Source organism: Ursus maritimus, unplaced genomic scaffold (genome assembly GCF_017311325.1).
Source record: "Ursus maritimus isolate PB19 unplaced genomic scaffold, ASM1731132v1 scaffold_8, whole genome shotgun sequence".
NCBI classification, from domain to species: Eukaryota; Metazoa; Chordata; class Mammalia; order Carnivora; family Ursidae; genus Ursus; species Ursus maritimus.
In genome coordinates this window covers 16,140,964-16,152,260 of record NW_024426996.1, presented here as the reverse complement: position 1 = coordinate 16,152,260, position 11,297 = coordinate 16,140,964, and the positions used below count along the sequence as shown (strand labels likewise).

Here is an 11,297-nt window from a genome sequence, read left to right as displayed (position 1 = left end):
ACCTTCAAGATAGGCCCTTTACAGAGTTCAACAACATTTCAGTGCAGGTTTTGCAAAGTGGCTTCTGTAAAGCACTCTCAGGGTATGTTGACTAGTCTTTGGTGTGGGTGGTGAATTCCATGGTTATTTAAACTTGAAACACGCTGGTTGAAATGAAGTTAAGCTCTTTTCTGCAGAACTTAGTAGAGCCAGGCATGCAGTGAGGATTTCCCCATAGGGATCACATATGAACCATTTCTCAAAATTTTTGCCTAGGAACCACTTTTTCACAGTACAACCATATCTCTATATATTGTGAAACAAGTTGGGGATATAATATATTAATTCATCTTTTATTGATGCCTAACACAGCTGTTCTGAACCATGTTAAATCCAGTTCTGGTACCAACTTCAATATGGGAGGAGGGGTGGATGCCACACCAAGCAATTCTCAGATACCAGCTGGGTGTCCTACAATTTAACTCAATTCTGATACTATCTACCTGGAGATAGCCTCAGATTCCACAGATTAAGAGTTCAGTCCTAACAAGACTGCCCACCTCCCCACCCAACTTTAGATGCCAGTTGCAAGCCCAGGTTGTTATCTGTGCTTCTGACCCACTGGCTATAAATCAAAGGTTCCCGTGACCTCTTCCTTGTGTTCAACTAATTTGCTAAAGCATTTCACCGAACTCAGAGAAACAATTTACTTGCTAGATCACTGATCAGTTACAAAAGGTTGTAACTCAGGAACAGCAGATGGAAGAGGTGCATAGGGCAAGGTGTGGGTGGGGGTGGGGAGCTTCTAAGCCCTTTGCAAGCACACAGCTCTCCCAGCACCTCCTTGTGTTCATTGAAGCTCTTCGGGCTCCCCTCTTTTGAGTGTTAATAGACGCTTACTTACTTACTGATTGGCCATTGGTTATTCAATCTCCAGCCCCTCTCCCCTCCCCACTCGCAGCCAACCCCCATTCTTAGGTGCTTTCCAAAAGTCATTTTATTAACATAACAAAAGACACCTTATCGCTCTCCACGCTTAGGAAATTCCAAAGGTTTTAGGAGTTCTGTACCTGAAAAGGTAGAAGACCAAATACATTATTTATTATTTTAAATCACTGTATCACAGATGTCCACTCTAAAAATTCTCTTTTTAAGACTTCTTTCTTATTTGAGAGAGACAGAGATAGCGAGAGAGAGCACGAGCAGGGAGGAGAGGGAGAACCAGGCTCCCCACTGAGCAGGGAGCCCAATGGAGGGCTCCATCCCAGGACCCTGGGATCATGACCTGAGCCAAAGGCAGAGGATTAACTGACTGAGCCACCCAGACACCCATTATGACTTTTGTTTTTAAGAGTAGTTTTAGGTTCATAGCAAAATTGAGAGGGAGGTACAGCGATTTCCCATATGTCCCCTGCCCACACACATACATAGCCTCCTTTGTTATCAAGAATAGTATATTTGTTACAATTGATGAATCCACACATTCTAATTACCCAACATCCATAGTTTGTATTACAGCTCATTCCTGGTGTTGTACATTCTATGCATTTAGACAACTGCATAATGACATGTATCTATTATTATGTAGTATTATACAGAATGCTTTCAATGCCCTAGAAAACCCCCGTGCTCTATCTATTCCTCCCTCCCTCTGTCCCCACTACTAGAAACCACTCATCTTTCTACTGTCTCCAGTTTTTTTTTTCCAGAATTTCATAATTACAACCGAACAGTATGTAGCCTTTTCAGATTGGCTTCTTTCACTTAGTAATATGCACTCAAGTCCCCTCCATGTCTTTTCGTGACTTGATAGCTCATTTTTTTGGCACCGAATAAATATTCCATTATCTGAATATACCATAATTCATTTATACTTTCACCTACTAAAAGACACCTCGGGTTGCCTGGGTGGTTCAGTTGGTTAAGCATCTGCCTTTAGCTCAGGTCATGATCCCAGAGTCCCTGAATCAAGTCCCATCTCGGGCTCCCTGCTCAGTGGGGTGTCTGCTTCTCCCTCTGCTCTTCACCCTGCTTGTGCTCTCTCTCTCTCTCTCAAATAAATAAATAAAATATTTTTTTAAGTTATAAATAAATAAATAAATAAATAAATAAATAAAATTAAAGACATCTTGGTTGCTTCCATGTTTCGGTGATAATGAATAAAGCTGCTATAAACATCATGTGCAGGTTTTTGTGTGAAAACGTATGTTTTCAATTCCTTTGGACAAATACCAAAAAGTGCAATTACTGGATCTTATGGCAAGAGTACATTTAATTTTGTAAGAAACTGTCAAATTGTCTTCCAAAGTGGCTGTACCATTTTGTGTTCCCACCAACAACGAACGAAGAGTTCCTATTGCCACATATTTGTTGGCATTTGGAGTGACTTTTCATACCCTTCTTTACCATCTGTATATCTTTAGTGAGTGTCTGTTAAGGTTTTTGCCCCATTTTTAATCGAGTCATTTGTTTTCTCATTACTGAGTTTTAGGAATTCTTTGTATATTTTTGATAGCAGTCTTTTATCAGATGGATTCTTTGCAAGTATTTTCTCCCAGTCTATGACTTATCTTCTCAATCTCTTGACATTGTCTTTCACAGAGCAGAAATTTTTAATTTTAATGGAGTCCACCTTATCAGTTATTTCTTTCATGGATCATGCCCTTGGTGTTGCATGTAAAAAGTCATCATCATACCTAAAGTCATCCAGGTTTTTTCCAATGCTATCTTCTAGAAGTTTTATAGTTTTTCATTTTACATTTAGGCCTATGATCCATTCTGAGTTAATTTTTATGAAGGGTGTAGGTCTGTGTCTGGATTCTTTTTTTTTTTTTTCAGGGTGTCCAGCTGTTCTAACACCATTTGTTGAAAAGACTGTCTTTGCTCCATTGTATAGTCTTTGCTCTTTTGTCAAAGACCAGTTGACTATGTTTATATATTTTGTATTTTTCTGTATTTTGTTCTATTGATCTATTTGTCTCTTCTTTTATCAATACCATACTGTCTTGATTACTATAGGCTTTCTGGTAAGTTGGTTTTGTTGTTGTTGTTGTTGTTGCTCTTGTTGTTTGTTTTGTCCTTGTTTTTGTTTAGTAGCAGAAGGACAGACTTTATTGAGCCCCTCAACCCTAGTTTTCTTTCTCCTGCACAGTCTTGGTTCCCCAGAGACCCCTGTTCTGGTGGACAGCAATAAGACCCACTTTGTGGCCGGCAGGGGCATCTCTGTGGATAGCAGAGGGTTTACCGATGTGCTGGTGGTTGCTCCCTCTGAAAGGATGCTCCACAGGATTCATAGCCACAGCCCACATGCGTGGCCAGCAATTCCTCTCAGCCAGACTGCAGAATGGGCTTGTCAGTGTGGCCACCTCCAGCCACCACACCTACCATAGCTCTGTTGGCTGAAGAAAAGACCTTCTTTGAACCAAAAGGGCAGCTTCACTTGGGTCTTCCTGGTCTCAGGGTTGTGGGAAATGATAGCGGTGTAGTTTCCAGAGGCTCAGGCCAACTTGTCCCAGTCACCAGGCTTCTCCTCCAGCAACACACAATGACGCCCTCTGGCATACTGCCCACCGGGAGCTCATTGCCTATGTTGAGCTGGTTCTCCTTGCACAGTACACGACTGGCCAGTGTGGATGCCCTTGGCAGCGATGAACAGCTCCCTCCACTTCTTGAGCCAGTAAGGGTCCCAGAAGTCTACTCAGTGAGCAGCACACCCCAGGCTGGGTCATGGGTGATGTTCTTCACGATGCCCTTGACATAGCTTGACCACTCTGCGAAGTCCACAGTGCACAGACAGGCAGTCCTTCATGTGGGTGTAGAATGCTGAACTGACACCCTTTCTCTACACCAAAATTATGTGGCTCATGGTGGTAGCCTGCTGCCAAGCACAGCTGGAAGAGTTCTAGTAAGTTTTGAAGTTAGGTAGTGTCAGTCCTTTGACTTTCTTCTTCTCCTTCATTGTTGTGTCGGCTATCTGGGTTCTTTGCTTCTCCATATAAATGTTAGAATCGGTCTGTCAATATCCACAAAATAACTTGCTGAGAATCTGACTGGAGTTGCATCAAATCTACAGATCAAGTTGGGTAAAACTGATACCATCACAATATTCAGTCTTACTATCCACGAGCATGATAATGTATCTTCATTTATTTAGTTCTCTGATTTTGTTTGTCAGAGTTTTGTAATTTTCCACATATAAATCTTATACATATTTTGTTAGATTTATATTAAATTATTTCATTCTTTGGGTATTAAAGTAAATGGCATTATGCTTTTAATTTCAAATTCCATTTGTTCATTGCTAGTATATGGGAAGTGATTGACTTTTGCATATTAACCTTGTGTTCTACAACCTTGCTATAACCACTTATTCCCATTTTTTGTCAATTCTTTCAAATTGTCTAAACAGATGATCATGTCATCTATGAAGATAGTTTTATTTCTTCCTTCCCAATCTGTGTATCTTTTATTTCCTTTGCTTGTCTTATTGCATTAGCTAGAACCAGTGGTGGGGGTGGGGGTGCGTCTACGTGGCTCAGTCAGTTAAGCGGCTGCCTTTGGCTCAGGTCACTATCTCATTGTTCTGGGAAAGAGCCCCAAGTCTCAGCCTCCCTGCTCAGCAGGGAGTCTGCTTCTCCCTCTGCCTCTCACCCTGCTCATGCGCATGTGCCCCTCTCTCTCTCTATCTCTCAACTTAATAGATAAAATCTTTTAAAAAAAGAAAAAAGAGAAGGAGTGCTGGGAGGAAACATCCTTTCTTTGTACCTGATCTTAGTGAGAAAACTTCTATTTTCTCGCTTCTAAGTATGCTGTGAGCTATAGATTTTTTTATAGATAATCTTTATCAAGCTGAGAAAGTTCCTCTCTCTTCCTAGGTTGCTGAGAGTTTTTATCATGAATGAGTTATATTTTGTCAAATGCTTTTTCTGTATCCATTGATGTGATCACGCAGTTTTTCTTTTTTAGTCTCTTGATGTGATAGATTACAATAATTGGCTTTGAATGTTGAATCAGCCTTGTATACCTGGGATTGATCCCACTTGGTTATGCTGTATATCTGTGGTCTTTTTTTATCTTTGTTTTACTATATATAATGTGATCTATTTCTCTAGTTGCTCTTGAAGTTTGCTTTTTGACACTGGTTTTCAATATTTTATTTTATTTTATTTTATCTTTGAGAGAGAGAGAGAGCACAAGCAGGAGGGGCAGAGGGAGAGAGAATCTCAAGCAGACTGGGCTGAGCATGGAGTCTGAGATGGGGCTCCATCTCACAACCCTGAGATCACGACCTGGGCTGAGACCAAGAGTCAGACAATGAACCAACTGTGCCACCCAGGTGCCCTGGTTTTCAGCATTTTGATTATAATATGCCTTGATATTGTTTTCTTAATGTTTATTTTACTTACCATTTGTTGTCTATGTTATATCTCTGGTTCTGTACATTTTCTTAAATTTGGAAAGTTCTTCATCATTATTTCTCCAAATTTTTCTTCTGCCCCATTCTCTTCTTGGACTCCAATTACATGCATGTTAGATTTCTTAATATTGTTCCATAGCTCACTGAAACTCTATTCAGTATTTTTTTTCATATTTTCTTCTCTCTGCTTTTCAGCTTGAATATTTTCTATTTCTAGGTTCTCAAGGTCACTAATTTTTCATATGCAGTACCTAAGTTCCTAATTAAACCTATCCTGCAGATTTTTTATTTTAAATCTACAGGTGACCGTTGAACAATGCAGGATTTAAAGAGTACCAATCTCCTACACAGTTGAAAATCCACATGTAACTTTTAAGTCCCAAAAAACTTAACGATAACAGCCTACTGTTGACCAGAAGCCTTACCAATAACACAGTCGAGTAACACGTTTCGCGTGTCATATGTATTATATGCTGTGTTCTTACAATAAAGTGGCTAGAGAAAAGAAAATGTTATTGAGAATATCATAAGGAAGAGAAAACACATTTTCAGTACTCTGCTGAATTTGTTGAAAAAATCCACATATACATGGATCCATGCAGTTCAAAACCTTGTTTTTTAAGGGCTGACATATTTTTAATGTATAAAAGTTCCATTTTGTTTTTTATATCTGTCCTCATTGTGTTCATGTTTTTATTAAATTCTTAAAAATATTTACACTCGCTGTGTTAAAGTCTTTCTCTGCTAGTTCCATTATCTCTGTCATTTCTGGCTCTGCTTCTGTTGACCTATCTTCTAGTCATGGTTACAGTCACACATGTTTTTTCACATATCTAGTAATTTTGGTGCTGGACATTGTGGACATTATACTAACGCTGGATGATTTTGTTTTTGAAATCTGTCTTAATCATCAGATAAATTATCGCTTACTCCTTTTAAGATTTTTTGTTTAAACTTTCTTAGGGCAGGTTTAGGAACTTCATTCTCAGACTAATTTAGCCTTGTTATTGAGGCGTGACCCTTCTGGGGTTTCTACTAATTGCCCAAAGTGTTCAATGAGATCTCTCTAATCTGGCTAGATGGAATTTGGTCATCTCTCTACCCTGTGTGAGCTGTTGATTTTTTTTATTTTATATCCCTCTTACGACACGTGTTCTTTTCTTAGCTTTATAAATAAATACACTGATAGCTATTCATTCAAAGACTTTAGGAGCCCACTCTGCAAGTTCATTAAGCTCTCCTGTTCTGCATAGCTTTTTCTTCTCCGGTACTCCGTTTTCAAATTCAAGCTGCTTCAGCCCCTCAATCTCTATCTCCTTAAATCAGTAAGTGTCATGTACTATGCTTAGGTTCCTCCTCCCTCTGCCATTGTTTAAAAATTACCTCTAGAGGCAGAGCATTTATAGGGCTCATATTTTTCTAAGGGATCGCCATCCTGGATTGCCTGTTGTCTCAATTCTGCAATTTTTTAGTTGTTTATGGTGGGAGGGCAAGTTCCATACCATGGCAAGTCCTATCATGACCAGGGAACATGTATAAAAGCTTTTGCTCTATTAAATTTGAATAAATAGGTCCTTTCATTGACTGGCATATCTTTTCCAAAATGTTTAATATGTTTAAATTAAACATTTTTAGATGTTTACATCTATCTAAAGATGTTTACATCTATCTAAAGATCTTAATACATCTTTAGATAAATATGTGCATAAAAGAAAGAAGCATTTAAATACAAAGATCTGTATAAGCTCCTTACAATAGATCAAATATGGCTTTCCTATCACAATCATGAGTGCAAAAAAGCAGGTCAAGGCAATTTTTGTAACAGTATCCTCTCTCGATTGCAAAGGAAAGTTATTGGCTCTCCTTACCCGGAGATTCAAAAACTCTGAACTTTAATTGCCTTTCTTAGTTACTGATTAGCTTTCTGTGTCCATTTTATTGAATAACAGGGACTGAGGGAACTAAAATTGATGTTTAAAGGCATATACACATAAGGAGATGGGAATTTCAGAATTATTTCATATGGATTTAACCCTCTAATATTCACTTTCCCCTAGGTCAGGCAGATAACCTAGAAGGCTGAAGGGGCAAGGTGGGGACTGAGACAAACTGTGTAACACATGGCCCATCTGAAGAGTTCCAACAGACTACTGACATGTGGGGTGCAAAGCAAATGTTTTCAGCTCTTCTAATTGTACAAGAGAAGATAAAAATTTCAGAAATGTAAATATTTTGTATGAAATCCCCCAACATATGAATTTTGGAAATTAATTCAAAATTTCAAAATACTCTAAAGAATAGTGGGATTTAACCTACTAACCAGCTCTTCCACTCCTGAAGTCAAACATTCCAGACAACATCAACAATTAGGAGCAAAACCAATGCATCGTAGAGAACGTTCAATGGAGGTTGAGACCACGATGTAAATTAACAAGATATCTATAACAAGAAGCTGATACATTTTGTGGGGAAAGAATGTTCGTAAGAGTTATCCTGACATTAAATTTCCAAAAGTCTTTTATAACATTCCCATGAAAATTGTTGTTAAAATTGAGTCTCTATGAGATTAATGGAGAAGGATAAAAAACTTAGAAGAAAAAGGAAAAATTGGGTAGGGTTAAGTCAATATGCCTTTAGTTGAATAGTTAGAAAAACGTTAATGGAGGAAAGCTCCTACAAGATGAGATACCCAAGTTGTTGAGGCACTATGCATTATAAGATAGTAAAATAAATAACTGTGGAAAGTGTAGAAAGTTTGGAAAGATATCATCGGTGCATGAATCAAAAGTGTGAGAGTAGAAGATAAGCTTCTCTATGGTGAGACATTTGTTATCATCGCTTCACATGTTTAGGTGTAGAAAGTGAACATGCAACAGGCTGCTTATTTTCCTTAAATACTCTGTGTGCAGTTAGAATAAACCCGTCTAGAAGAGTAGCAGCAATTTTGTGCATGGAAGTCAAGCTTTCAATTACCAACTACCCAGAGCAACATTATCACATTTTTTGTCTCCTTGAAATGGAAAAGTAACTATTTACCAAAATGTTGATATAACGATATTAAAGAAAATTTTGAAAGCTATATATAATACCTAAAATTTAGATAAATTAAATATCTAAATACAATTTAGCACTTACACATTAATTCGTAACTGTATTCAACTACCTGGTTTTATGCATGAATTGAGAAGACCGTTCCTTTCTAATTTCAGGTCATCATCTGGGAATCAAGGCCTTTCCAGGGCCAAATCCATGAGCTCTAAAACGTCAACCTACTCTGATAACAAATGTTTGTGACTTTTTCTTTGAATCTCATTTTTTTCCTTTTCAAAAAAAATAAAAAACAGTTATTTACGCTTGACTTTTTTTGAACATTTATTTATTTATTTATTTGAGAGAAAGAGAGAGAGTGTGCATGAGTGGGGGGAGGGGCAGAGGGGCAAAGCGAGAGGGAGAGGGAGAATCTCAAGCAGATGGGGCTCAGTCCTACGACCCTGAGATCATGACCTGAGCCGAAATCAAGAGTCAGACACTTAACTGACTGAACCACCCAGGCACCCCATACACTTGACTTTTAAAGATAATTAAAATGGTGGTCCTTTGACTCTTAGTTCTCCTACTTTATAAAGAAAAGAAAGAAAAATTTAAAAAATCATAGCAGTGTAATATAAGTTCCTATATTTAACCCAATTTTCTCTTCTTTCATTTAATGGATTTAAGTTTCCTTACCCAGTTTTCACTGCTCAATAAACTGGCCCACCTGTGTCCTGTCACTTGCCTTTTCTAGGTCTGTTTCATCTATTAAAGGAGGAATTTGAATTGAACTATCTCTAAGATGCTATCATTCAGTCAAATTCTATAAAATTGTAATCTGAGGCAAAATCTGATTGGGATTTCCAAAAGTATCAGTTTACACTGGAAATTGTTCACTAAAAGAGCTGTACCTCTTCTAGAAAAAAAAAAGTACTTTCAAATAGCACTTATATATAAAATTTAATGTAGTTTTTAAACAGATATAAAATAATAGGATCACAATAATATGTTAAGAAAATTTCCAAATATACACAAAAGATACGGGGCAGAGTGTCACTACCCAGTTAATGGACCTACGAGTCATTTTGAGCCTTTTCAGTATTCTGCTGCAGTCAAGAGTACAAAAATATTAAACATCAACCCAAGAGGCAGGGTAAATAAAATTAAGAAGCAATATCTTACTTTCATGCAAAATTATACATTATGCACAAAATTCTGGTCCCCGTAGCACTGAAAAACAAGCCTTGGAGAAAGACGATTTCAATAATAATGAACGGGATGGCTGAGGCCATAGTCTTTGAGGTTAAACTTTTTAAAAGTAAGACTGTTTAGGTTTAGTGACAAAGGGTGAAGGGGATACAGTCAAAGTTATTATCATTTTAAATGGAATGGACAGCTTAAACACGAACTCATTAATCAAACCCTAGAACACCAGAGTACCAACTGAAATTGGAAAGAGGTTTTTATAGAGCAAAGGAAGGAAGATAGCTAACATGGAAATTCTTACTCTCAAGAAATGAGACAGGCTGGAGGAAATGTGTGTGTGTGCGTGTGTATGCGTGCATGTGTGTGTGTAATTTCAATGCAATTTGAGATAAGTTGAGATTTAATTTAGTGAAGATGTACCCGTTATTGTGTCCAGAACAATACTAGATATGACAGAAATGTTTAAAACATGGACCTTCTCTTCAAGATTTATAATCTGTCTGAAAGAAGTGTACCTTCATGGATTAACAGTTCAGAGTAGGCTGCTAAGAGAAGAGAGTTATGTGGGGGGATAAATCTAACCTCCTGAACTTTTTTGATGGCATTGTTAGAGATGAAAATCTGAGAGGCAGACAATGCTTGACCCTATGATAATGTTCCTCATGTCACACATTCTTTATGAAAATTATCGAGAAAATAATCTATGATTTTCTGTTCACCTATGAGTCTACATTTTATGAGTTGAAAAAATAACCTACAAGAAAATAGGAGACATCAGCAAAAACACAAACAGTCATAAAAACTGAGGACATACCTAGGCCCTAAGAGCATAAGTGTGTACAGACAGCCAGGCTCCCTGGAGGGCCAACACAGTAATGTGGGCCTGGGAAGGCAGTTAGCTTAGTGATGAAGAAAATGGATCATGCAGTCAGCCCACCAGGGTTCGGGTCTTAGCTTCAGCATGGAAAGTTGTTAAGCCTTCATGATTCTCAATTTCCTCATCTGTAAAATGAGGATAGATATTGAGTCAACCTTACAGAGTGGCTGTAAAGATGAAATCAGATAATCCATGTAAAGAACTCAACACCATACCTGCACATGGCAAACACTCCTTAAAATACAGGCTATTACTAACAGATCCATGTAATATAAAGAGCAAAGAGTCCCCGCTATTCCATTAATAGCTAGCTGAGTTTGTAAAGTCCCTTCATCTCTAAGACAAGAGCATCAGTTTGCATATCTGTAAAAAGACAATAATAATAGTAATACTTACCTCATCCAGTGAAAATTCTAGTAGAAAACAGAATAAGAAGATGTATGAAAAAATGCTTTGTAATATAGAAAGTGCTAAACACATGTGGGTTCTTGCTATGGTAATGATTCCTGTGCGCCCTTCCAAAGAGGTCGGCTGCCTATATTTCTGTCTGCTTTTGTTCACAGATGTATCCCAGTACTTACGACAGTGATGGGCACATAGCAGTGGTCATTAAAAATAATTGAATGAATAAATGAGGATCACGTTTGTATAATCCTAAAGGTCATTTTGTTTGGCCTTTTATCTCTCTGAAATCAGTACAGATGAGGAATCTGAAGGCCTGGGAGTAGTCACGATAGACTGCGTTGGTTTTCTGTTGCTATGTAACAGATTATCACAAACAACACCCAT

The 11,297-nt window shown here is 37.9% G+C and overlaps 1 pseudogene; it reads right to left on the bottom strand.

Moving 5' to 3' along the window:
- Nucleotides 1-3,074: 3,074 nt before the first annotated feature.
- LOC103665422 lies at nucleotides 3,075-10,909 on the bottom strand (annotated as a pseudogene).
- Nucleotides 10,910-11,297: the final 388 nt, after the last annotated feature.